Raw genomic sequence first — 27220 nt, forward strand, 5'->3', positions numbered from 1 at the left:
TTACTTACCAACATCTCTCAGACTCTTGTCACACTAACCAGGACTGCTCCAATACCACAAAAGAATTGTCTGCACTGAAGGAAAGGCTCTTTTCTAGCATTGGGATAACTATAAATATCTTCTTTTTTATTTATTGCCTCTTTTTAATTCAATTTACTTTTTTAGTTGTATCTGTAGATTTTTAAAAAAACAAAGTACCATTTCGCTGCAGCAGGAATGGTTGTACATATGTATATTGTTCACTGCATAGGACAATAAGCTCATTATCAATATCACTAAGAGAATAAAGGAATATGAGGATCAAAAGGAAGTATGAACATGAAGTTCAGGATCAACATCTGTTGAATGGCAGAGCAGGCTCAAAAGGCTGTATCGCATTTTTATGGTTCTATTTCTTGTGTTCTTGTATTTGACCTATTAATGTCAATTGTACCACCTAGGATGATAAAAGGAATTAAAAATTGCATGACCTGTATCATTTTCAAGTTGGGAACTGTAAATATAAAGACAGAATGGATGACTTGCATTTGTTTATTCATTTTAGAATGATATGAATTGAGTTAAGTGTATCGTTCATATCACTTGGATGTGAAACTTTAGGGATGAAAATGTATAGAACAAAAAAAAGCAGTTTTGCAGTAGGTGAGTTATAAACACAGGTTGAAGGAAATTTTCCTAGATTGAAAAATATTTTAGAAAGTTGTTTGTGTAAACAAAGACGAAATGATCACTTTAAATCTCTTTTTACTAATAGTCAGGAAAAGAAATAAAACGTAATATGTCAGGTTTCCAGAAATGGCATCATCCACCCCTCTGTGATGTAGGTGCCGAGAGCACTGCTTTAATGATGCGTCAAGCGTCATTAGTTGCTGGTGACACTGGGGGTGGGTCTAATGGTGAGCGATGGGCGCAACTGTATGGTGGGAGGGCACAGCACCTCGCTTGGGGGGGGTGGGAAATGCCTGCGGATGCCCCCCTTGATGATGACCCTGCTCTGCTTCGCTCATCTTCCTCCAACAGACCCATTTGTTTCTCTTCTCTCTCTCACCTGTCTATCAATTGCCTGTGTCTCCAAACTCCATTCCTCACCTTCCCTATCCAATCATCCATCAACTTTCACCCCTCCCTAATTTACTGTGTACATCCCCTACTGGCCATTGTCTAATCCTCCCACTCTGTCTTCATTATTTTGTCTGATCTATCCTCACTCTTAGTCTTCACGACGGGTTTGGGCTATTATTTTTTTCCCACTTTTGCTGCCTGACACTGATTTCCCGAAGATTTTTTTTTTGCTGTGTTTTTTTAAAGCTCCTCCGCTATTGACTGACTGGACTGTTCATTAAACAAAGTTTGTCACTGTACCTCAGTACATGTGACAATAAGTTTGAATTTATATTCCCAACTGGACATCACGTGAGATTGTTTTTGGCAGTGAACCACACTAAAGCTGATTCAAGTATCATTTTGGCCAAATGTACAACATTTTTAAGGGGAACTATATAGGTCTTATTTGTTTTGAAAACTTACCATATTAAAGAAAAAATTGTATGGGTGAAAAGTTTCCAACAATGGAATGATTGGATGAGACACCATAATTATAATGGTTAGATTTTTATTATTCATTTGTAGATTTTAGATTTGAAGTTAAGTTCAGCATTTATCATCCATATCTGTGAATTTAAAGGAAAGGCAACTTCTTAAATATGTGTGCCATAATCTATCCAGTGAAAGACTCCTTCAGTGCTCTTTTGTAATGACAAGATAGCATGCAACTTGGAAGGAAACCGGTAGACTGTGATGTACCATGAATCATCTTTCTAAATATTAGAGATTACAGACATGGAAGTTCCAGTAGGAGAAATCTTGTCTTTTTATTATTATGTATACCATACAATGCAGCCACAGTGTGAATATTCAAGTTAATAGATGTAGTAACATTGATTCACCAGCAGAGGCAGGATTGTAGATATAATTAGTTGAGGTTCTCTTACTCTGTAGATAGCTTTTCCTGCTGCCAGTTTCATTTCTGTGGTTCGTCTAAACTCGTAGAGCTGGAGAACATCAGAGAAGGCTCATGGTGCGATACAACTCAAACTATTTTAAATTGTTTATGGACTCCCAATCAAATGTCACAAAGAACTTTATAGAAATATAAGCACCACTGATGATTAAACATGTGGTGTCACAAGAAATTTATTCTGTATCTCACATGCTATAAACCCTTAAATGCAGCTGCTGATCTCCCTCTCCATATAGATGGTCATTCCTGTTTGCACTTGTCTTGCAACCCTTCATTCTTTTCCCTTAACGATCTCTCTCCCCCTCTCCCTAAAGAAACTTGGTCATATTCCCAATTATTTCCACTTGTACTTGATCTTTGGATAAAAATTCTGGAATTATTTGTTGAAAGATTAATTTGTAACCCATAGTGAGTTTCTTTATCCTCACCTCAGGTGAACACATTGAATTGTACAGAGTAGAAAGATTAACTGTGTTTGTGATTATATTTTGTACTTGAAAGAATTATCTATTATTTTTACACAATGCAGATAATTTACTCTTCTCATATATATCTTTAATTTCACCACCATTGACCATCAGTTCTTTTTAAGTTATAACAAATCATTGCTAAAAAACATTACTCCTCTTCTACTCTCAATCCTTAAAACTTCCAGTCACCACCTCTCAGTTTCAGATTCAGATCAGATTTCAGATTTATTGTCAGAGTACATGTATGGCATCATATAAACCCTGAGATTCTTTTTTTCTGTGGGCAAGGCAGAATTACCACTTATTGGTAGTGCAAAAAAATGTATACATGTAAACAAAGAACTGTAAACATAACAAATGTTAACAGACTGACTGAAATACAGAGAGAACAAAAAAATCAATAAAGAGCACAAGTAAGAGTTCGTAAATGAGTCTCTGATTGAGTTTGTTGTTGAGTCTGATGGTGGAGGGGTAGCAGCTGTTCCTGAACCTGGTGGTGCGAGTGTTGTGGCACCTATATTTCTTTCCTGATGGCAGCAGTGAGAACAGAATGTGTTATAGGTGGTGTGGATCCTTGATGATTGCTGCTGCTCTCTGATGGCTGTGTTCCCTGTAGATGTTCTTGATAATGAGGAGGGTTTTGTCTGTGATATCCTGGGCTGTGTCCAGTACCTTTTGGAGGGCTTTATGCTCTGGGATATGGTGTCCCCATATCACTCCATGATGCAGCCAGTCGGCACACTTCCTACCATACATCTGTAGAAATTTGCCAGGGTTTCTGGTGTTATACCAAACCTCTGGAAAAACTCCTGAGCCATCATAAATAATTTTGATAAATAATATTTAACAATTTAATTTTTCCAGCCCTCCACATCACTCAATTCTCTCAGCCAAGTACATTGTAGTAAATCTCTTCAACGTCCTCTCTAAAGCTTTCAACTACTCTGGTATATGATTGCCATGAACTTAACTTTAATTATATAGATAATTTGTAGCTTTCGATAAGAGATAAAGCTATGATATTGTTTATTGTTATATACTTATACATTGTTCAATGGACCAAAGCACTGAAATTCTTACTTGAAACAAGTGCTACAATAGTTTGCTTTAAATTAAATTGAAAATGGATAAATAAAAAGATAGATAATAAATATTCAGTCACCATAGTGACTGATAATATCTAAAATCTTATCATGTTTTCAGTGGCTCTAGAATGTCCTTTAAATGTGAAACTTGAGAGACTACAATTATAGATAACCGAATATATCCTTTGTGGAGTTCTTTTTGTTTCAAAAAGACCCTGATTATCTTTTACGAGATTTTCTGTGACTCGTAAGATTATAGATGGGAGTGAGTTTGACCTGAAATTAAACGCCAATATTTTGGCTGACACTGCCTTTATTGTTAACATCAGTTAGTGTTGTATAGTAATTAGTGCAGATAAATTGGCTGAAAATAAAATGTAATGACCCATTTCCTGTTGCTATGAATGCAAGCGATTCATTGAACGATGGGAGATCCATGTTCATGGACTTGGATCCTGGAATGGATCATCCTCTAAATTTATAATGCCCTTTGATCTCATTCCTCAAACATACTTGTATTGGTGCATGCTACTATTTTAGATGTGGTTTTTACAGAGTCATTAGAGCTGTTCCATGGTTTGGCTTCCTTTTGCATTTGATCTTGAAGATTGCTTTATTTGATGACTTTGAAATACAAGTGTTCAAAGTTGGGCTTAACAAACATTCGTACAAAGTTGTATGCTCAAAATTACCTATTAGAAATTATCTTTGAACCTGCTTAAATCTATCTTGATTGGTTTTTTTTATTTGAATGTTTTTGCAGCAATGGTATACAAAATAAGAAAATTCTTCTTTCATTGTCAGAAATGCCCAAAGCTCTTCATTGTGTTTTAACTTATTGGAATTGTAGACTTTGGAGTTAAAATCATATTTTATTTCATGTACACCATAAAATCTCCCTATTAACAACAATACATCAATCAGGCTATTTGGAATCGTTGGCATTCAGTTGCAGCAATTATGGGTATTTTTCCAGGCATAAGTTCCTCAAAGTGGAACATTTGGGCTTTTTTTTTTCCAATAAAATATATGACCCATTTGAATGCCCCTTATTGTTGAAATCCATACAAATTTCCTGATGGTTAACCAACATTCTCCTGCAAAACGACACATCCAACTATGACCATTTCAATATAGATAGTCATCCATATTTTTAGAAAATTGCTCAGTACTTCTCGTGATTATTGATTCCTCCCACGTTATGACCACTTACTTTAACATAAAATTTTGTGTATTTCTGCAGGTATTTCCTTTTTTATGTAAAATTGCGTTTTACATAAAACTTTATTTTAATCAAGTTTTGTTTTGAAGATAAATGTTCTCAGACAATCGACACAAAAGAGCCTACATAATACAACAATTCTTTTGGTGAATTTTGCAAACTACCAATGATCTGAAATTGATACTGAATAGCTGCACAGGGTGGAGGGTAGGTCTCAGGGTTCTTGACTCAAATCTACATCCAGAAACTTGGAAGTCAGATGCTGAGGTTTCTCTCAGTAAGTGAGGCTCTGCATCTTATGGCCTCAAGATTAGTAGATTATGTCAGTACTCACAGGTGCATTTATTGAAGCATAATGATTTCATCGCCATGGAAGATTTTTGTGCCTTAGCAAGTTAGATGGTGTACATAAAATATGATTTTAACTCCAAAGTCTACAATTCCAAAAAGTTAAAACTGGATAGTATTTTGAATTTCTAAATGCCTGACTTTTTTTTATACAGAGCACTTGAAAACTGATGACGAAGAGAAGTAGGATATGCAAGGAATAAACAGTTTCCCCATAGGCCTGCTGGGTACATTACAAGAAGTATTTCTGTATAATCCTTGGAGCAAAAAATTAGGATTGGCAGGCTGAAAAATAGATTCTTCGGCAGGCTGGGAAATTGATAAACACCATCCTGTAATCAAATGGATATTCCCAAAACATGTGAAGATTATGTGCTGTGCATTGCATGTTTTTGAGTGTTCACTTTGGTCCAGAAAAATGCTGTTTTGAATGGTTGTATATGCACAGTCAGATTATAATTAACTTTAAATTGAAATATTCCGAGCAGAGGCCTTGAAGCAATAAGCTTATCTGCACCTGTCCTCTACTGTCCTTTAATAATGACAGAAAACACTCCATAAATGAAGCAATCATACAATATCTAAAATATAAGAGATGTGTAGTATGTGGATGGCAGCGCAAGAGTCAGTTTGTGCTCTTCAATCTCAAAGATTGAACAGAAATGTGTATCTCATTCATACTCTAAAAGAAACAAAGCTGCATGAAATTCACAGCTCCTCAACCTAGGCTCGTATACCAAGCCCAGTGAGGTCATCAGCCCAGCACACAAAGCAAAGGATGGATTTGTGGTAGGTTGGCAGGGAAAATTAATGATCAGCTCAGTCAAAAATATAAACGCTCCATTCCTTCAAAGTATAGATTCTATAACATGAGATAATTTGGGAAAGATCTTAGAAATAATAATGTTTAAACTGCAAAAATTGCTGTCCCCAAATCGTGCAACACAGTTAACGTAGCGGTTAGAGCAATGCTGTTACAGCGCCAATCGGTACCAGGATTCAAATCCCATGCTGTCTGTAAGAAGTTTGTATGTTAGCTCCATGTCTGTGTGGGTTTCCTCCAACTGTTCAAAATGGGCAGCAAGGGCTTGTGGGCTGAAATGACCTGTAACTGCGCAGTATGTCTAAATTTAAATTAAATTTGAATAAACAGTATTCTTTTACTCTGAATTTTCTCCATCATATTATTTGCTTATTTGAATTTTACCCTTTCTCTGGAAATTATCAATAAGTAAATACCATGTGACCTTTCAGTCGATACAAACTCAATTTCTGAATCCATGCATTGCATATCTGGAAAGACTATAAATTGTTATATTGAGGGCGGGAAAGGGAATTATTTACATTAGAAGCAATTTAATTTGTGCATGTTTTCAGTCTACCACCAAATCATGCACTTCCAACTCTTTGCTATTTTAATAGTCAGTTTCTCTTTCGGTTTACCTCGAAGTTAAATGATGAGAAAGCAGTAAATGTTGAAATAAGTCTCTTGGTTTATGAGAGATTTTTTTTTTTAAAAAGCAGTTACAAGAAACACATTAGAATGACAAAGGATAACATAACATTTGTAACAAGGTAATTGGAGCATGATAATAAGGAAGTCATTTGTGATTATGCAGGGATCTTGAGGAATCACATTTAAGTCCTCAATATAACAATTTATCTAGGAGCTAAGGCTCCTAGAACGCTTCCACCAGCGTTGTCTCCGCTCCATCCTCAACATCCATTGGAGCGCTCACACCCCTAACGTCGAGGTACTCGAGATGGCAGAGGTCGACAGCATCGAGTCCACGCTGCTGAAGATCCAGCTGCGCTGGATGGGTCACGTCTCCAGAATGGAGGACCATCGCCTTCCCAAGATCGTATTATATGGCGAGCTCTCCACTGGCCACCGTGACAGAGGTGCACCAAAGAAAAGGTACAAGGACTGCCTAAAGAAATCTCTTGGTGCCTGCCACATTGACCACCGCCAGTGGGCTGATAACGCCTCAAACCGTGCATCTTGGCGCCTCACAGTTTGGCGGGCAGCAGCCTCCTTTGAAGAAGACCGCAGAGCCCACCTCACTGACAAAAGGCAAAGGAGGAAAAACCCAACACCCAACCCCAACCAACCAATTTTCCCTTGCAACCGCTGCAATCGTGTCTGCCTGTCCCGCATCGGACTGGTCAGCCACAAACGAGCCTGCAGCTGACGTGGACTTTTTACCCCCTCCATAAATCTTCGTCCGCGAAGCCAAGCCAAAGAAGATAACAATTTATAATCTTTCTAGATTTGCAATGCATGGAGACCAAAATTGTTTGTGTTTGTATTTGCTGAAAGGTCATACGAAATTTACTTATTAATAATTTCCAGAAAGGGGACAAGGCTCAAATAAACAAATGATCTTATGTAGGAAATTCACAGTAAAAATATTGCTATTTGTTTAGGACAACAATTTTAAAAGCTTAAACAGTATTCAACTTCAAGTTTATTATCATGTGATTGTACATATACAAACTGACAAAATATTGTCTCTCTAAGTACATAATGATCAGATAAATAATCAAAATAAAGAGATATAAATATTTGGGATGGTTTTTATGGTATCATAGTTCATCAGTCTCACAGCCTGTGGGAAGAAGCTAATCCCCAGCCTGACAGTCCTGATTTTGATGCTCCTGTACTTTCTTCTTGATAGTAGCGTATTGAAGATACTAGATGGAAAGGGTCTTTCATAAATTCTTGAGCCCTACTTTAATAACACTCGCAGTAAATGTCATTTATAGAGGAAACAGATGAAACAAATCCAGTGATCCCCTCAGCTGTTTTAATGATCCTCTGCAGAGACTTCAAGTCTGATGCTTTGCATCTCTCACACTATAAGATCACAAAACATAGGAGCTGAAATAGGCAATTCAGCCCATAAGTCTGCCCTGCCATTCAATCATGAACTTATCAATTTTTCCACTCAGCCCCACTGCCTGGTTTTCATCCCATAATTTTTGATATCCTGGTTCAACAAGAACCTCTGCCTTAAATATACCCAATGACCTGGATTCCACAATGGCTTTTGCAACAAATTCCACAGATTTACCATCCTCTGACTGAAGAAATTCCTGCAATCCTCTGTTCTATGTGGGCACCCTTTAATTCTGAAGTAGTGCCCTCTTGTCCTAGACGCTCCCACCATGGGAAAGACTCTCTCAACATCTATTCTGTCCATGCCTTTCAACATACAAAATGTTTAAATGAGATCTCTCTTTTTCTCCTAAATTCCAACAAATACAAGCTAGGAACCATCAAATGCTCTTCATATGATAACCCTTTTAACCCTGGAATCATCTTGGTGAACATCCTTTGAACCCTCTCCAATGTAAGACATTCTGTTTTTAAAGAGTAACCCAAAACTGCACACAATACAAGTAAGTTCTCACTAGTCTTTTTTAGAGCCACAACATCACATCCCTGCTCTTGTATTCTATTCCTCTTGAAATGAATGTAATATTTGTAATATTTATTCTTTGTAATATTTCTTCTATTGTGATAAAGAAACTTGGGTTATTTTGTATTACTTGGGTGTTATTATCAACTCACGACCTTTTGGAGCACATCCATTTTGTGTATCTAACCCAAGGTGGGACCTTCTGACTCCAACTCCCTCTAATGGTCAGGAGGATCTCCAACTCCCAATCCCCAACTCTCAATCCCCATATCCCCTTTCCTTAAGATGTTCAATCTAGTAACATTACACAGTAATGTAGTATTCATTTCAATTTAAAGTTAAACAAACATCAACAGCACAAATTTTTTAAGTATTTAGTTTTTTTTATTTTTGTGATTCAGTCTGTCGGATGCTTTAATAATATGTGTGAATCTTAACAACACAGTTTCATGTGTCAGCTCTGTTGGCTGTTGGTCCATTACTGTCTTGCATTGGTGGTGTTTCCTCTGTTGCTGTGCAAGTTAGATCTTCTGTATTTGCCTGTTCTTACAGCGTCACTTCAGTTTTCAGCAGACTCTTTCGATTCCACCTCAATATTTGACCATTCTCTGTCTGACAATGTAGGTTCTTGAATTTACTTCCTCTGGAACTGTAGCCTTTTTGTCCCAGGTGTAAGAATCTCTGAGTCTCACTGTATCATGTTGTGCCAGTGGCCCTAAGCTTCTTGCTGACTTGTAATAGTTTGATTTTTTTTTTTAATTCCTTTGCAGATGCCTTTGTTTCCGTTTGATATCTCTGTTCTTGTTTGAGTCTGCAGAGAAGGGAAGTGTGGTACATAATCTATGTCCCATCAGGAAGTTAGTGGGTGACATGCCATGTTCAAGTGGTGAAGCTTGGTAACTCAGCAGAGCTAGATAAGGATCTGAGCCACTATCTTATTTCCCCACAACCTGACAAAAATAACATGTCTGGCACCAATTTACAATATCCTACCTCAAACCAGGCAAGAAAAATTGTCTCAAAATCTTATTCATGGTTTTCTTTACACCAAGATGACCACCTTAATGTGTACTGTGAGCTAAATTTAAAATTTCATTCTGGTAATTTCTAGGAACAACCATCTGATGAATCACCCCCCCCCCCCAAACTTTTCATTAGCAGGAATATCAAGAGGTCTCCATTTTCTCATCAACAATTCACCCTTTAAGTTATAACCACAAGCCATTTCTTTAATCTGTTCAGTTACTGCTTTGTCTGTTAAGTCAACAAGAGTTGTATCTGCTCTCTGTTGCCTTGACAAAGAGAAATCCTTACTCTCACAATGACCCTACTCTTTCAAAACCATTTCAAGAAGCACTGGGCAAATCTCTGTCAACTGGATCTTCATCTCTCAATAATTTCTTAGACACTGACCTTGTTCCTACACATGCAGGATATACTTCACAATTCTCTTCCACCTCATCCTTCCTAGGGCTACTTGTTAATCTCAAAACTGACCCAACTTTATCCTCTGCCAAATCATTCCCTAATAAAAATTATACCCCCTGCATTGGTAACTTTGAAATTACTCCTACCACAACAGGTCCTTTAACTAACTCTGAATTTAGCACTATATTGTGAAGAAGTATCCACCTCACCTGCAACACCTGTAATCAAAGTTGTCTCCCCTGTGTCAGTTCTTTGATCAAGAGATAAAACCCCTTGTACTAACAATGGTTGTGCTGAACCAGTATCCCTAAAGAATTTTAACTGGAACCTCCTTTACTGAAACAAAGCCATCAGAAACAAAAGGTTTGAAAACATCCATGACACCCTTATCAGGTTTGGAACATCTGCTCTGGTTAAATTCAATTGTTTGAATACATGCTTCTGGTAAAATCTCCTTTTTTCTTTTTCAATGCTAGACAATTCTCAATAACATGACCAGGTTTCTTACAAAAATTACACACAAATCCAGAAGTTCTGTCCTTTCCAACCTTAATTTCATCTTTTCTCTTAACACTCTCTCCAGACTTAATTTCAGGTTTACTATCCTGCTCCATATTAATCCTCTGAACAGGCTTATTAATCTGTTCCACATTAACTTTCTGAAAATGCCTACCATTATTTTTGTGAATCAGGGCAAATTCATCTGCTAATCTAGCTGTTTGTCTCCACATCCCCACGTCTCTCTCATCCAGATATAATTTAATCTCCTTTGGGACACACCTTAACATCAATTCTCTCTATCTGTCAAAATCATTATTTATTCCTCTTGAGGTGGACCAACGGGCAAACCATACAGATTTCTTCAGAGCAAAATTCATATAAGATTGATTCCATGTTTTCATCAAACTCCTAAATTTTTGTCAATACACTTCTGGAACCAACTCATAAGCTTTCAATGGTGCTTGTTTGACAATATCATAATTTGCTACTTGCTGTGCAGTCAAGTTAGAGTATGCAATTTGTGCTTCTCCCTTCAATACACTTTGGAGCATTAAAGGCCACTTCTCCTTTGGCCATCTTAAGCTCTCAGCAACCTTTTCAAAAAGCTGAAAATATATATCTTTATCTCCCTCATCAAAAGGAGGCACTAGATTTACCTCTCCACTAGCCAAAAACCTCTCGCCAGGAGTTACAGCCTCAGCTCTCTTATGTTTCTCCTTCTAAGTTTTAATCTTCTCTAATTGATACAATCTGTCCCTCTCAATCTTTTCCAAATCATATTTTCTGTCTTTCATATCTCCTCTGTTTTTCACCTTCCTCTGCCTGATATTTCCTCTGTTTTTCAGCCTTTCTTTGCCTTTCAGCTTGGTCAGCCTCATATTGTTGGCTCTGCAACTCAAAATTACGTTTCTCTCTTTCCTCTTGCACTCTCACTTTTTCTCTTCTTCCACCCTCAATTTCTCCAATTCCACTTGCAACTCGCCAGATCTAACCTCTGGAAGATCTTCTAAGACTTTCTCAACAAATTTTCCCTCACCTATATAATATTTCACTATAATCCTCTGTAGTTGTATTTTCCTCATCCAATGCTTAACTTTGGTCAGTTTTAATGCCTTAGAAATAACTATAAGTTACTATTTTCTCTTGCTCTTCTGCTCTGCAAGTGATGGTTGTGACAAAAATTTATCAACATCCATTGCTCCTGTTTTTATGGACACGGGCTTTAAATTAGCTTGGAAAAAAAAAGAAAATTGTCTAATAACCCACAAAATTCATGTTCAATCAACCGGATGAGCCCCCATAAAATATTACGAGCCTAATGGACCCCAAAACCCAGCAGCAATTCACCAAGACAAATGGTTACTTAAACAAAAGTTCTTTTTAATTCTCTTTAAACATGAAAACAGAATCAAACTATCACTTATCACTATTAACTTAGCTAACCTAACTTAACCCCTTTCTAATTCTAAGCACATGTGTATGTAATATGTGTGTAAATTTAAGAAAAGTTCTTTGGTTCACACTTCAATCTCACTTCTCATTCTTCCAAGTTCACTGGTTGCAGGCAATTCTTATACTGTGCATGGAATTTAACATGTATAAAGTTCACCAGGCTTTGGTGCTCAAAAGATAAATGTTTACTGCTCAGGAAGGTTCTTGTAGGGTTTGCAGAGAGAGATTTGTTGTTCCAGGATTTCCACAACTGAGGTACCACCTTTAGTCACCTCAATGTCTTGCTGATGAAACTTGCCCCATCAGGGTTCTCCAGATGATAACCTCTTTCTTTCAGACTGCCACAGAGTTCCTTTCTGTTTCCCTTATTCCAAGAAAAATATCAGACAGATAGCACTTCCAGCCACCCGCCACTCAGGAGCTTCTGTTTTAGTTCCAACAAGCTTCTCCTGGCTTGTTACAGCTTTCTGTGTCACACACAGTCAAAGACTTCCTTCTGTCTGTCTCTCTTTCTGAGACTCAAACTGCCAGGCAGCATGTTCTTCTCTCTCTCTCACTTGCAAAACCCCTGAACTTCCCAAGAAAACAATAGGAGTTCATCTTTTGGTCAATCTGTTGTTTTATGTAAATAATTACCTCTCAATGACCTTTCTATGAAGAGGTATTAGGAAACTGCCTGTCTCTTGCTGTGGCTTTTTAAAGACAATAGTCCATTCATTCACTTCAATTAACTGCCACTTGTGAAATCTCCATAGCATTCTCCATAGTTTCTGTAAAATCACTGAATATGAATTCTTCAGTATTTTAAATAAAATGTATTTTAAAGTGTGTGTGACATACCTTTTCTATCACAAAAACACAGTCTTACTTTTCATGGGCTATTATTATTTTATTTTTTATAGTAATGTTGTTAGATGGTTATAATGTGTATGTTTGTGCAATGATGCTGCCAACAATAAATCCATGACAATAAATTCTGATTCTGACATAAAAGAAAAATAATATTACCATTTGATGTTGATTTTGAGAAGGAAAAGACAAGCCCTAACCTATCACCTCCCATCCACCCAGGGGGAAAAAAAGAACAATAGTCAATAGAATTGAAGAGAGAAAAGAAGAAGAGACAAAAAAAAAGATTTAATTGGTTTCATCAATCTCCCTCCAAAGGATAAGTATCCTAACTTGCCAGGAATCCCAGGTGATTCCCAGATACAGGGGGCCAAGTTTGGGAGGGGATCATTGTTAAGGATCAACACCTATTTGTTGAAGATGTAGACTCCAAATTTTTAGAAAAACTATTTTTTTCTTCCTAAGGTTATAAGTAATTTTCTCTGGGGAATACGAACTTGTATTTCTGCTTTCCGATGAGTCATATCTAGATTTCCAGGTAACTTCCTGGTCGCTGCCAATGTGATTTTACAAATTCTAATTGGTGTTTCGACAGCCTCATTTTAGGTCTTGCTATATTTCCCAATATAAACAATTCCGATCTCTGTATAAGTTGAATCTTAGTGATTTGTTCTAGAAGATTTCCCAAATCTTCCCAGAAAAGCTTCACCTTGGAACATGACCGGGGTTGAATGCAAAAAAGGTTCCTGTTTCTTCGCTGCATCTAAAACATTGATCTGATGTTTCTGATTTTAACTTGCGTAATTTTTGCAGCGTGAGATATAGTTGGTCCAAAAAAAATTGTATTAGTCATGCTGTCCTGACATAAGTCGGACCACCTTTTCTCATCAATCAGTATACCCAAATCGGTCTCCCATCTTTGTCTAGATTTATGTAACCCCTGTTTCGGGGAACCCATTTGAAGTAGGAAATATACTTTTGAAATAAATTTCTTTGTAGTCCCCTTTCGAACAACGGTCTCAACTTCACTGCACTGCGGTGAGGTCATCATTGGGCCCAATCAGTTCTGACTCTCCTCTTGCATTTTTCCAATCCAAGGTCCCCCTCATGCAGCATTTTCAGAAAATGTTGTCAGTGATTGAGAAATGATTATTCTGCTCTGTCTGAATAGAAGCCCATTGACAACACTCAGCTCTGCTCTGATGTAGTATGGCTGAAATTCACATCTAGGCCAAACTTCATTCAGATTCTTGATGACCCTCTGTAGAACTGTGACCTTTTCTGATTCAGCTGTAATCTGCTTGGATTTCATGTCAGATAAGGGGAGAGATTCAGTGATCAGATTCATGTAGAGAGTCACATCTCTCTCTGTGGAGCTCTTACTGTGTGCTTTTCTTTGCATTGTTGCCCTGGACAGTGCATCAGTCATTAAGTTTCCCTGGTGTGCACACCAATTCAAAGTTTTTCTTGATTATAACTAATAATGGTTTATGATCTGTCTCTGCCATGAATATTGGTAGACTACACACAAGCTGTAGAATTCCTCGAGTCTACAGAGCAGACCTAGACACTCTTTCTCTATCTGTGCATATCAATATTCAGATGAGGTCATCGTCCTTGATGCATATGCAATTGGCCTCCAATCTTCTCCCTAGCATGAAGTAGTATGGCACCTATTCCATCTTTTGAAGCATCTGTAGATATTTTCATCCTTATGAATGTCAAAGAACAGTTAGAATGGTTTTCATTCATCCCCATTCTTCCTCGTAGTTAGACGTCCACTTGAGCTCACATTTGTCATGTAACAACTCCTTCAGGCACATTGTTTCGGAAGACCGGTTTGGTATGAATTTACCAATGAAATTGATCATTCCCAGTACTTATGCCCTTTTTGTCTGTGAATTGCTTTCACCTTGTTCTTGCCTGGCTTCACACCCACCTCCAACAGGTTATCTCTCTGAAAGGTGATTTCCTTAATGCTAAACTAACACTTTGCTCTGTTTAACTTTAATCCATACTTCTGGAGGCATTGTAGCATTTTGATGAGCCTCTCATTGTGTTGCTCCCTGTGTGGATCCCCATTGGACCATGTCATCCATGTGCACATGTACTCCATTTGTCTTTTATGATGTGCTCCATTGTCCTGTGAAACACTTGAAGAGCTGAGGAAATTCCAAAAGGCATCCTCAGACAGGAGTATCAGCCAAACTGTGTATTGAATGTATAGTATTTTGTCCTATCTTCATGCAGTTTTAATTGTCCGAAGCCCTGGGATTCATCCAATTTGGAGAAAAAATTTTGCACAGGTCACCTTACTTGTAATTTCATCCTTGGTTGGAATCTAATAATGTTCCCTCTTTATAATGGCATTCCAGTCTTTTGGGTCACCATTCTTTTTGACACACACCTTTGAATTCACCCATTTTGCAGCTCCTCCACTTTCTTTATAACATCGAGTGATGTCATTTGTCTTTTAGTGTTACTGGAACTTGCCTCGGTGCATACACTACTGGCTGTGCGTCCTCCTTTATCTGTATCATAGAGATGAATGGTAGAACATCAAAGATGTCTGGAAATTGATCCAGTATTTCCTCTACACCGTTCTGTACATTGGCGCAGTTAATGCAGTACACCCTCTTGAATAGGCCTAAGTTTTCACATACTTTGTCACCAAGCAGTGAGTTATATCCATCTGGGACTACTCAAACTCTTTTTCTTTAACTTTCACCTTGAGTTGACATGTACCTTTTGTGTCAATGTGCTGTCCATTCTAGGCCTTGACCTGAACAGAATTTGGATGGATGTGTGGCTTTATCTTCATTGCCTGATGTTGTGTTCACAGATCCAATTGGCCTTTGCCCCTGTGTCCAGCTTGAAATGAGTATCTGCTCCTTTGCATGAAATGGCACCGTCCACTTGCTCTGCTGAAATCTGTTCATGCTTAGCTGTTCCATGTCCCTTGGTTTGAAACGTTCCTGCACTACCATGCCTATGAAGAATGCATCACTGAGGGCAGTTTCTTCAATAGTGTGCACATTTTCACTTTGTTTTATTTCCCTTTGGAAAAAATTGTTTTGCATAGTGATTCTGTCCTTTGCGTTTGTTGCAGAATTTTTCATAGGCTGGGCATTGTTTTGGTGCACGTTGAGTGCCACATTATTTACATTTGAATGCCTCTCCATCTTTTTGTTATTTCCTATGTCTCATTCTCTTATGTGTGTGTCCAAACACTGTGGTTGTGGCTTTGTTTTCACTGGTCCTTGCACTCTCGCCAAAGTTTTTGGCATGCTGCACAGCTAATTCATTTGTGTGGCATCGCTTCACAGTTCCTTCTCTGGTAGCAACCCCTCTTTCACGTTCTTGTCAATAATTCCAAATGCAATATCATCACGGATCATTGAATCTTGCAGCAATCCAAAATTGCATGTTCTTTCTTTCAATTTCAAGTCTGCTTTTAAAAAAAAAAATGTAGGATTAAATCTCTTTATAGTTGCGTGCGCAGGTGAAACACTTACCTCTCCGATGTTTCATTTTTTTGTTGGTGAGCAGTGTCCATCCAGCATCTCAATAACCTTGTCAAATATGCCGTGGTCATTTACCTTGGCAAAAACAAACATGTTGAAAACTTCTAATGCTTGAGGTCCCGCCGCAGTAAGTAACAGTAAAATCTTTCATGCATCCCATTTGCTACCAAGTCCACTGACTTGCAGATACAGCATGAATCATTGTTTGAACAACTGCCACTCATGGTCAACATTTCCAGTCCAATTCACAGTGACTTCACACTTTACATGTCTCCTACTGATACCCACTCCTGGTACCAAGTGATGTTTCTTCTATTGTGATTTTTTTTTTAAACTTGGGTTCTTTTGTATTACTAATATTTTATTATCAACTCATGACCTTGTGGGACACATCCATTGTGTGCATTTAACCCAATGTGAGACATTCCACCTCTGATGCCCTCTAGTAGTCAGGAAGATCACCAATTTCCAATCACCAAATTCGTCACCCTCATCTCAGTCCTGCACGAGGACTCCCAGGTCCCTTTGCATCTGGGTATTTTCAATTTTCTCCCCATTTTAAAAAAAGTCTGCTCATTTATTTTTTTCTACCAAAGTGAATGACTGTACACATTCCTCCATTATATTTCATTTGCCACTTCTCTGCCCACTCTTCTAATATGTCTAAGTCCTTCTGCAGTCTCCCTGTGTCCTTTACATTACCTGCTCCACTACCTACCTTCATATTGTCGGAGAACTTGGGCACAAATCATTAATATGCCACATAAAAAGAAGTGGCCCCAACACCAACACCTGTGGAACACCACCAGCAACTGGCAGCCAATCAGAATATGATCCCTGTATTCCAATTCTCTGCTTCCTGCCAATCAGCTACTGCTCTACCCACACTTGTATGTTTTCTGTTATACCATGGGCTCTTGTTATGTTAAGTAGCCTTATATGTGGCACCTTGTCAATTACCATCTGAAAATCCAAATACACAACATCCATTCCATCTCCCTTATCTAGCCTGCTTGTCACCTCCTCAAAGAATTCCAAAAGATTTGTCAAGAAAGATTGTCCTTTAAGGAAACCATGCTGGCTTTGGCCTATCCTGTCATGTCTCCAAATACTCTGTAACCTCATCCATTATAATCGACTGCAACATCTTCCCAACCAATAGCTCCTTTCAAATTGTAGCACCTGGGTAGCTCTCATGGGACTCTGATGTGATTACTGGGGCAAATGGGCTGGAAGCACCTGTCAAATCGCAGGGGTATGAACCCATTAAATCGCCGAGTTGGTGATTTAAGGGAGATGCCACCCCTGTGGTGATGTGATAAACGGCGCATCATGCACTCACGGGAACTATCAGCAGTCAGAGTCTCTCTACCCCTCCCCCCACCCCCAGCCTTCAGTTATCACTCCCACTGTCAATCACCACCTGCCCCAGTCAGTCACTCTCCTCATCAGTCATCACTCCCACTGTCAATTGACACCCCATCAGTCGCCACCCCCACAGTCTATCCCTTCTGCGGTAGTGACCTCTCTCCCTCCAACAAAAGCAACCTCTCCCCCCCCCCCCACCATGACAGCAACCTCTCTCCGCCCAGGCCATCTGGCAGTAACCACACTCCCCTCACAGCTGCGACCTCTCTCCCCCTCTGGAGCAACCTCTCCCCCCACTGCGACAGCGGCACCTCACCCAGGGGTTTCCCTGTGATGCTAGCGGGCAAGTGCTGATGTCACCAGAGTAACTGGGTTGGCCATTTCCCCTTTCAGACTGCTGGTGCAGGATGCCCAGGTAAGTTTTACTGGATTCCCAGGTAAGTTTTACTGGATTCCCAGGTAAGTTTTACTGGATTCCCTGACAACCTCTGAGGTAGGTCAGGAACCCAGTTGGGTTCTGACCTGGTTAACCCAGTTGGACCCTTTCAAATCATCATGCCACTGGGTTGCTAACTGCACAATTTTCCCAGTTAACCCTATTTTATATGGCAATTTGAAAGGGCCTACTGAGATCAGGCTAGCCGATCTCTAATTTCCTTTCTGCTGCCTCCCCCACTTCTTGAATAGTGAGGTGACATTTGCAATTTTTCAGTCCTCCAGGACTATGCCAGAATCTATTGATTTCTGAAAGATCATTAGCAATGTCTCCACAATCTCTACCGCTACTTCAATGGTTCTCAACCTTTTTTGCCCTAGGCCCTTTTTCATCTAAGTGTGAATTCTTTGACAACACATGGATAAAGGAAAAGGTTCTTTACTTTAAAGTTGATGTAAACAGCACCATGAGGCTGCAAGTCTCCATTACCGATCTGTATACTGTGTGTCAGCCCCCTGCTGGCAGCCAAGTCTAATCAAACAGTAAGGCATTGCTAGTTGCCATGCAAACATGATCATTATCATTACATCTCCCTTTCTTAAAACAAGAGTAGCTTACTTTTAACTAATATTTTACTTATATAACTTTGCAATTTTAGCTGTAACATCAGGAACTTACATTTTCATTGTAATCAACATTTTTAATATTTTTTAAATCTTATTGTGTTTTTTACACTAGAACGTGAAGAGCGAATAAGATGGCACTAGTTCATTCTATAACAGGAGTCTTTAAATTTCCTCTGAGTCTCATGGGAGCATTCGCATGTCTTGACAATCTCTTGATTGATTGTCCTTGAATCTGAGTTGTTGCCTCAGACAATGTGTTCTCAGATGTACATTCAGGTTGTTCAACAGTATCCATCTTTCCATCTACTGTGTCTGGTTCCATTTAAAGATCTCGATGATTTCTTCACAGAACAGCACCTTCATCTATCTTAATGGTATGATCTTGGTTGGACTTCACTAAGGTAAGTTCCCTTCCAAGTCCATAAGTTTGTTTTGTCTTTTAGCCTTACTTGGTCATCAGTGTAGAGTTCTGGTAGGTTTTTTGTTCCTCTGTCGAAGTAATACTTTTACTTTTCTTTCTCTTTTTCTTTGAACTTCGTCACTTTCTCACTCTCTTTTGTTTTTAGGAGGTTCTCATGAATGGGTAGGTTTGATCTTAGTCCATGTCCTATAAGGAGTTGTGCTGGTGACATACCACACTCGAGCAGCTTTGTGCATCCTACTAGCATGCTCTGTTTCACTCTCTTTTGCCTTCTACATCAGTCTTTCCACTGTCTGTACTGATTTTTCCATTAGACCATTGGACTGTGGAAAATGAAGACTTGATGTGGTGTGTACAAAGCCCCATTCTTCGGCAAACTATAGGAACTTTAAATTGCAAAACTGGGCTCCATTGTCTGTGAAGACCTTGCTTGCCATGCCATGTCTAAAGAATATGGCTTTCATACCTATATTAGAGTGTCTGCCTGGATACAGGGAGTAATAGTCTGTGACTACCAGATAATCCTTCCCTTGATATTCGAATACGTCAGCGCCTACCTTCTGGTAAATTCTGTATGGTGCTGTGTGTGGCTTTAGTGGTTCTGCAGAATTGTTTGTTTGATATTTCCAGAATATTGTATAGTTTGACACTTCATTTGCAATATCATTTTTGATTCTTGACCAGTACATTACCTCTCATGCTCTTTTTTCACATTTTTTAATTCCAAGATGTCCTCCATGGATCCTTTCCTCGGACTCTTTGGGATAAGGATTTTGCTTCCTTTGTAGATGATGTCTTCAAACTTTGAGTTCCGCCCTGCAGTTCCAGGTCTCTGCAACATCAGGTGGGCGGTCCTGCTGCTTGTTGGGCCATCCATCCAAGATGTTTTTTTCTCACTTGTCTCAGTGTTACATCTTTGTTTGACTCTGACTTTATGAGCTCCATTTTTGCATCTGATATGGCCAGTGCATTTGTGATTATGTCCATGAAGACATTCACATCTTCAGCCATTTTGGTTTTTGTAGAACTCTCTCATGTCAACAGCTCTAGACAATGTGTCTGATGTGTACATTAGCTTACCTGGAGTATATGCCACATTCAGTGTATAGCATTGCAGTGTAATCATCATTCTTTGTATTCTAAGTGGACATTCATTTAATAGCTTTTGGAACAATGCAATCAAGGGCTTATGGTCAATCTCTACACTGAGTGCTTGTCCTGAAGCAAACTGAAGAAATTTTTCACAGGCGTATGTGATGCTGAGCAGCTCCTTTTCAATTTGAGTGTATTGCATCTCCACGCCTGTCATTGAGCTTGATGCATATGCAATGGGTTGCCAGTCATCATATTTTTGCAGAAGAACTGATGGGTCTCACTGGGTTGTAAAACCTCAGAACTGGTTCCTCCAGTTTCTTTAGTTTGCTCCATGACTTTTTATGCTCAAGATTCCATACCTTCTCAATGGAGCCATCTTTTCTGAGAGGTTGGATATGAATTTACCCATATAGTTGATTATTCCATTAAACCTCTGTACGTCATTTTTGTATTGTGGCCTTGGCACGTTCCCAACGGCAGACACTTTTCTGGGATCTGGTCTGATGTCCTTACTGCCAATAATATTTCCTACAAATGTTAGTTCTGCCACCCCAAGCTGCCATTTCTCTCTATTCAGCTTCAGGTTTGCTTTCCTTGATGCTTCCAGCACTTTCCTTAGTCTCTCATTACGCTCCATTCTCATGTTTCCCCATACTATGATGTCATCCATTGAGGTATCAACTCTGACCAGGTGCTCCATAGACCATATGGATAGTTTTGTGATACACTTCAGGAGCTGAGGCAATTCCAAATGGTAACTTTAGGAATCTGTATCTGCCAAATGGACTATTGAACATGCACAGTCACTGCCAAATTCCTGATGATGCATCTAACTTTCTGAAAAACTTTGCATTTGTGAACTCTGACATGATTTCTTTATGCATCCCAAGCTTCAAGTGTTCTCTCTTTATTGCTCTGTTAAGATCTCTTGGAATCAAGCAAATTCTAAGCTTTCCATTCTTTTTGTCCACAACAACTAGTGAACTCACCCACTCCATTGGCTCATCTATCAGGTTTTCCATCCTGTCCAACTCTGCTTTTAGTTGCTTTTGAAACACAAATAGAACTTTTCTGCATTGGTGGCACATGTTCTCCTGGAAGGCAGCCTAGACCCTGAAATAGGTAATTGTACTCTTTATTGAGTTTATTGTAGACTGTCTCTCCTTTGCTTTCCACAAAAAGGACTCTGTCCTTGTGTTTCACTTTGACCATGCATTCTCCTTACACTGGTATGTTGGTACCTGAATATCTTGTCATCTTCACTTTTGTTCCATGCATCTTTGGTCTGGGTCTAATCTTCTTAAAATCAGTCTCTGATATCACATTAATTTGTGCTCCAGTATCCAATTTAACTAAAATGTATGTGCCTTTTACTTTTACCCTCAACATCCAGTCTCTGTTTTCTTTCTTGTTTTCAGTCACAGCATCTACGTAGAATTCCTCTATATTCCTTTCATCTACTGCATGAACCTTGCCTTGTTAGACTTGGTTCCTACAGCAAACGGCATAACAGTTGCTTTTGTTGCACATATAGTATGTTTTACCATATGCTGGACACTTTTTTCATAGCTGTTGTTTACCACATCAATGACATGGCTTTCGATTGTGCCTTTCAATTTTGTTTGCTGGCCATGCCTCTCTTTCCACATTGGCGTGCTTTTTGTTAAACGGTTTATGTCTATTCTTGCTCACTGCATCCACATTGCAGTGAACAGCTCTCTTGCCTGTGATTTTACTGTTTCTGTCTCCCTACAGAGTGCTATGGCTTTTTCCAGGTCTAAATTTTGCTCTCTTAGCAGTCTTTCCCTTAAACTATTATCTGGAATACCACAAACAAGTCTGTCTTTTATCAGCGAGTCAGTCAGTCCACCAAATTCACATGTTTTGCTTCTGTTTCTTAATTCAGTCACACACTGATCAATACTTTCTTCCATTTTCTGTGCACATGTGAAAAATCTGTGCCTCTCAAACATCACGTTACATTTAGGTATGCAGTATGTCTCAAACTGTTCCATTATTTTTTTTTCAGTTTCATTTTGTCTCCTTCAACAGCAAATGTGAAGTTATTATACACCTCCAGGGCTTCATCACCCATGAGATCATCAGCTCTGACTTCCACTAAATACAATCCAAAACATAGTTTAAATCTGTTCCAATTTTCAGCCACATTACCTGTCAGCTGAATTCGCTTGTGGACGTAATCCTTCTGTTTTTCACTTTATTATTTTCTCTTCACTGATCAGTTGCTGACTTTAGATTTTACGTTTAAAGTATTCCCTTCTAATTTCCTTCATCCCAGTTCTGACACCATGTTTCATCTTGTATTCGTATGTGTGAGTTCTTAGACAACACTTTGAATGAAGGAAAATGTTCTTTACTTTAAAGTTGTTGTAAACCACACCATGAGGCTGCAAGCCTCCATTACCAGTTTAATCAAACTATAAGGCATTGCTAGTTACCATACAAATATGATCACTATCATTTCAGTCCACACTTTAATTTTTTTTTAAACTTATGCCCCACCATTAGCAGAAAAAGATATAAATTCAAAAGAAGTTTTCATTCAATCATTTACTGCAAGTGTATTTCAATGCAAATAAGGTCAGAAATACACTGGAACACATTTCATATTCTGCTACTACTTCAATATGTCAACCATCTCAAACCAACATTCAACAATTGTTGTCACTTCCATGAGAACCTCGCCCCTGACACTGGCTGCAGATTTTTTTGATTCAAAGGACTAATTTTGTTCGTTTCAACCTCAAATCTCCATGTTTTGTAATTTCCAGTCAGTTTCTCTTAGCTTGTCTTCTTTGGCTTGGCTTCGCGGATGAAGATTTATGGAGGGGTAAAGTCCATGTCAGCTGCAGGCTCGTTTGTGGCTGACAAGTCCGATGCAGGACAGGCAGACATGGTTGCAAGGGAAAATTGGTTGGTTGGGGTTGGGTGTTGGGTTTCTCCTCCTTTGTCTTTTGACAGTGAGGTGGGCTCTGCGGTCTTCTTCAAGGGAAGTTGCTGCCTGCCGAACTGTGAGGCGCCAAGATGCACGGTTTGAGGCGATAACAGCCCACTGGCGGTGGTCAATGTGACAGGCACCAAGAGCTTTCTTTAGGCAGTCCTTGTACCTCTTCTTTAGTGCACCTCTGTCTCGGTGGCCAGTGGAGAGCTCGCCATATAACATGATCTTGGGAAGGCGATGGTCCTCCATTCTAGAGACGTGACCTACCCAGCGCAATTTGATCTTCAGCAGCGTGGATTCGATGCTGTCGGCCTCTGCCACCTCGAGTACTTCGATGTTGGAGATGAAGTCACTCCAATGAATGTTGAGGATGGAGCGGAGACAACGCTGGTGGAAGTGTTCTAGGAGCCATAGGTGATGCCGGTAAAGGACCCATGATTCAGAGCTGAACAGGAGTGTGGGTATGACAACTGCTCTGTATATGCTAAATCTTTGTGAGGTTTTCAGTTGGTTGTTTTTCCAGACTCTTTTGTGTAGTCTTCCAATGGCGCTATTTGCTTTGGCGAGTCTGTTGTCTATCTCGTTGTCGATCCTTGCATCCGATGAAATGGTGCAGCCGAGATAGGTAAACTGGTTGACCGTTTTGAGTTTTGTGTGCCCGATGGAGATGTGGGAGGGCTGGTAGTCATGGTGGGGAGCTGGCTGATGGAGGACCTCAGTTTTCTTCAGGCTGACTTCCAGGCCAAACAATTTGGCAGTTTCCGCAAAACAGGACGTCAAGCGCTGAAGAGCTGGCTCTGAATGGGCAACTAAAATGGCATCGTCTGCAAAGAGTAGTTCACGGACAAGTTGCTCTTGTGTCTTGGTGTGAGCTCGCAGGCTCCTCAGATTGAAGAGACTGCCATCCGTGCGGTACCGGATGTAAACAGCGTCTTCATTGTTGAGGTCTTTCATGGCTTGTTTCAGCATCATGCTGAAGAAGATTGAAAAGAGGGTTGGTGCGAGAACGCAGCCTTGCTTCACGCCATTGTTAATGGAGAAGGGTTCAGAGAGCTCATTGCTGTATCTGACCTGACCTTGTTGGTTTTCGTGCAGTTGGATAACCATGTTGAGGAACTTTGGGGGGCATCCGAGGCGCTCTATTATTTGCCAAAGCCCTTTCCTGCTCACGGTGTTGAAGGCTTTGGTGAGGTCAACAAAGGTGATGTAGACTCCTTTGTTTTGTTCTCTGCACTTGGAGGTGTCTGAGGGCAAAGACCATGTCAGTAGTTCCTCTGTTTGCGCGAAAGCCGCACTGTGATTCTGGGAGAACATTTTCGGCGACACTAGGTATTATTCTATTTAGGAGAATCCTAGCGAAGATTTTGCTTGCAATGGAGAGCAGTGTGATTCCCCTGTAGTTTGTAGTTTGAGCAGTCTGATTTCAGGTATGGATGGAATCCGCCCCCAGAGGTCTGGAAGGCTGGTGGCAAAACTCTGCATGCCAAACTTCATGAGTTTTTCAAGCTCTGCTGGGACCAAGGAAAGCTGTCTCAGGACCTTCGTGATGCCATCATCATCACCCTGTACAAAAACAAAGGCGAGAAATCAGACTTAGCTTGTAGCAAATCACTAACAGCACTGAAGCCGCATTCAACTAAATAAAAAAATAGAAAATATATCAATAGTTCCCTTGCTAAAATAGTAGAGTTTGGGTACTTTTTAATCTTGTTAGACAGCCACATTATGGTTCCTTTCATTATGAACAGAATTTTCACAGATTCATCACGTTGCAACTCAAATAACTCCTCTTGGTATTGTACTAAAACTTCAGATGAATCCACCAGCAATGGCTGAATTATACATGAGGGAAAAGCCATTGCCTTTAAATCACAAAATCTAACATTGAAGTCAGTAATCCACATTTTCAAATGCTCAACAATGACGTCTGTAGCAGCATTAGTTACTTCACACTTATTAAACCAATGGAATTGACTGAAATGTCTTGCAGAAATATCCCTTTGGCATATTTCTAGAATTGTCATGAATTCAAATATCTTTGATTTTGCATCAACGAGCGTCTTGGAGTTGCTTGTTCAATGTACTTAGTTTCTCAAAATGTCCATCAAGTAACTCATAAGCTTTGCCATCTGTTGTTAGTAAGAGCTTCATTTCATGTTTGTCCTTCAAAAACTTGCTGAGGAGATCAAACAGTTCCATAAACCTTTTGAAGCAGTTTTCCTTTGACAACCACCTTACTTCAGTGAAAAGCAATAATCTCATATGTTCTGCATTTTTAATCAACATTAAACTGCTTAAACAGACATTCATATTTGGCATTAGCTTTGATGGCATTGATACACTTGATCACAGAATACAGTATCTCATGTAGAACAGGGGAAACTATCTTGGCAACTGTTTTCTCGGTGGAGAACACAATGCACAACCAACATGTTTGGATTTTTATCCTTCATTAATTTTAAACATTCTGTTTATTTTTACCATTCATAGCAGGTTCACCATCTGCAGCACAAGATTCAATGCTTCCTTCTTTTATTTCATTTTCATCCAATAATTTTTGAGCTTGCTGTAAATATCAACTGTAGTAGTGGTTATTTCTAATGATTCACAAAACAACATCTCTTCTTGAAACTCTTCCTGATCAATATATCTCATGTATGCCAACAACAGTGTCTCACTGTCCCATACAGTAGATTCATCCAGTTGTACTGAGAACTTTTGTGATTTTAAACTTCTTAATAAGCTATTTGTCAACATCTTGACCGATGTCATCTATACTGTTGCAGACAGTACTGTTACTCAATGGCATTACTCAGACATCTTTGTCATCCTTTTGCACAACTGTTTGAGAAACAATGTTATTGCAAGTTTAATCAGTTCCTCCCCAACTGCATGACTCTTCCCATGTTTTGCTATCAACAAAGACTTCAAGGGTACGATTCAGGGCTGTAGTTTTCTCAGCAAATAATGAAATGATTTTTTAACTATTTTCAAACTTCTCTTTCAATGCTTTAAAACATTCCAATTTCAAATTGACACAGTTAGGATGTTTTACCCTCAAGTAAATTTCAAGATGGCCTGCTTTCATTGTTTCATTTGTCAAAGTCTGTTAACATAATAGGCAAAAAGGTGCACGTTCACCGTGTACAAGAACTCCACTGAATATCGACGAAGCTTTTGCTTGCTTTGTCTGCTCATTTTGAATAAACAACAGTGTGAGCTCCCTGATTAATCAATGTTTTATTATGTCTTAGAATTGAAAAATGTAATAAAAGTAATGATTGAATCAAAGGAAGAATACTGTCCCTAAAAAAAAAAACACTAGCACGGTTTCTGACATTTTTTCTCACAGAGTGCATCAAAACTGTGCTAGCCTCGTGCTTTACTTTCTGAGGTTCATAATTTTTTTCTGATTTTTAGCCTCCCCCTCAGGTTGGCACCTGAGATGGACCCACCTCCCACCCTGCCAACCCTCCATCAATACGTGTGCACAAAGATATACACACAGATACAGGTCTCACTCACTACTGAACTGAAAAGGTAAAGGGTATGGATGGAGACATGATTGTTGAGATAATTTAGAATAGATGATAATAAGTCCGGTCAGAAAAAATATAATTAATATAATTATAATGTTAACCAAGGATCTTCTCTCTTTGGCTTGGCTTCGCGGACGAAGATTTATGGAGGGGGTAAAAAGTCCACGTCAGCTGCAGGCTCGTTTGTGGCTGACAAGTCTGATGCGGGACAGGCAGACACGATTGCAGCGGTTGCAAGGGAAAATTGGTTGGTTGGGGTTGGGTGTTGGGTTTTTCCACCTTTGCCTTTTGTTCGTGAACAACAGTAAAAATAAGAGAAACATCAGAAGAGCAAAAATATATGTTATGAATATAAAAAGAACAAAGTGATTTTACTTGGGTAGCTACCACAATTGTTTTTGAAAACCACTGTTTTGACTCGTTATGTGCATGGTTTCATAACTCCAAAGGAA

At 39.2% G+C, this 27220-nt stretch overlaps 1 protein-coding gene across 9 annotated transcripts in view; it reads left to right on the forward strand.

Annotated features, from left to right (window-relative positions):
- LOC138757275 (integrin alpha-2-like) overlaps positions 1-27220 on the forward strand; it is a 214641-nt gene that overhangs the window by 52285 nt on the left and 135136 nt on the right. The window lies entirely within an intron of this gene.

The sequence above is a fragment of the Narcine bancroftii genome, chromosome 3, assembly GCF_036971445.1.
Source record: "Narcine bancroftii isolate sNarBan1 chromosome 3, sNarBan1.hap1, whole genome shotgun sequence".
NCBI lineage: Eukaryota > Metazoa > Chordata > Chondrichthyes > Torpediniformes > Narcinidae > Narcine > Narcine bancroftii.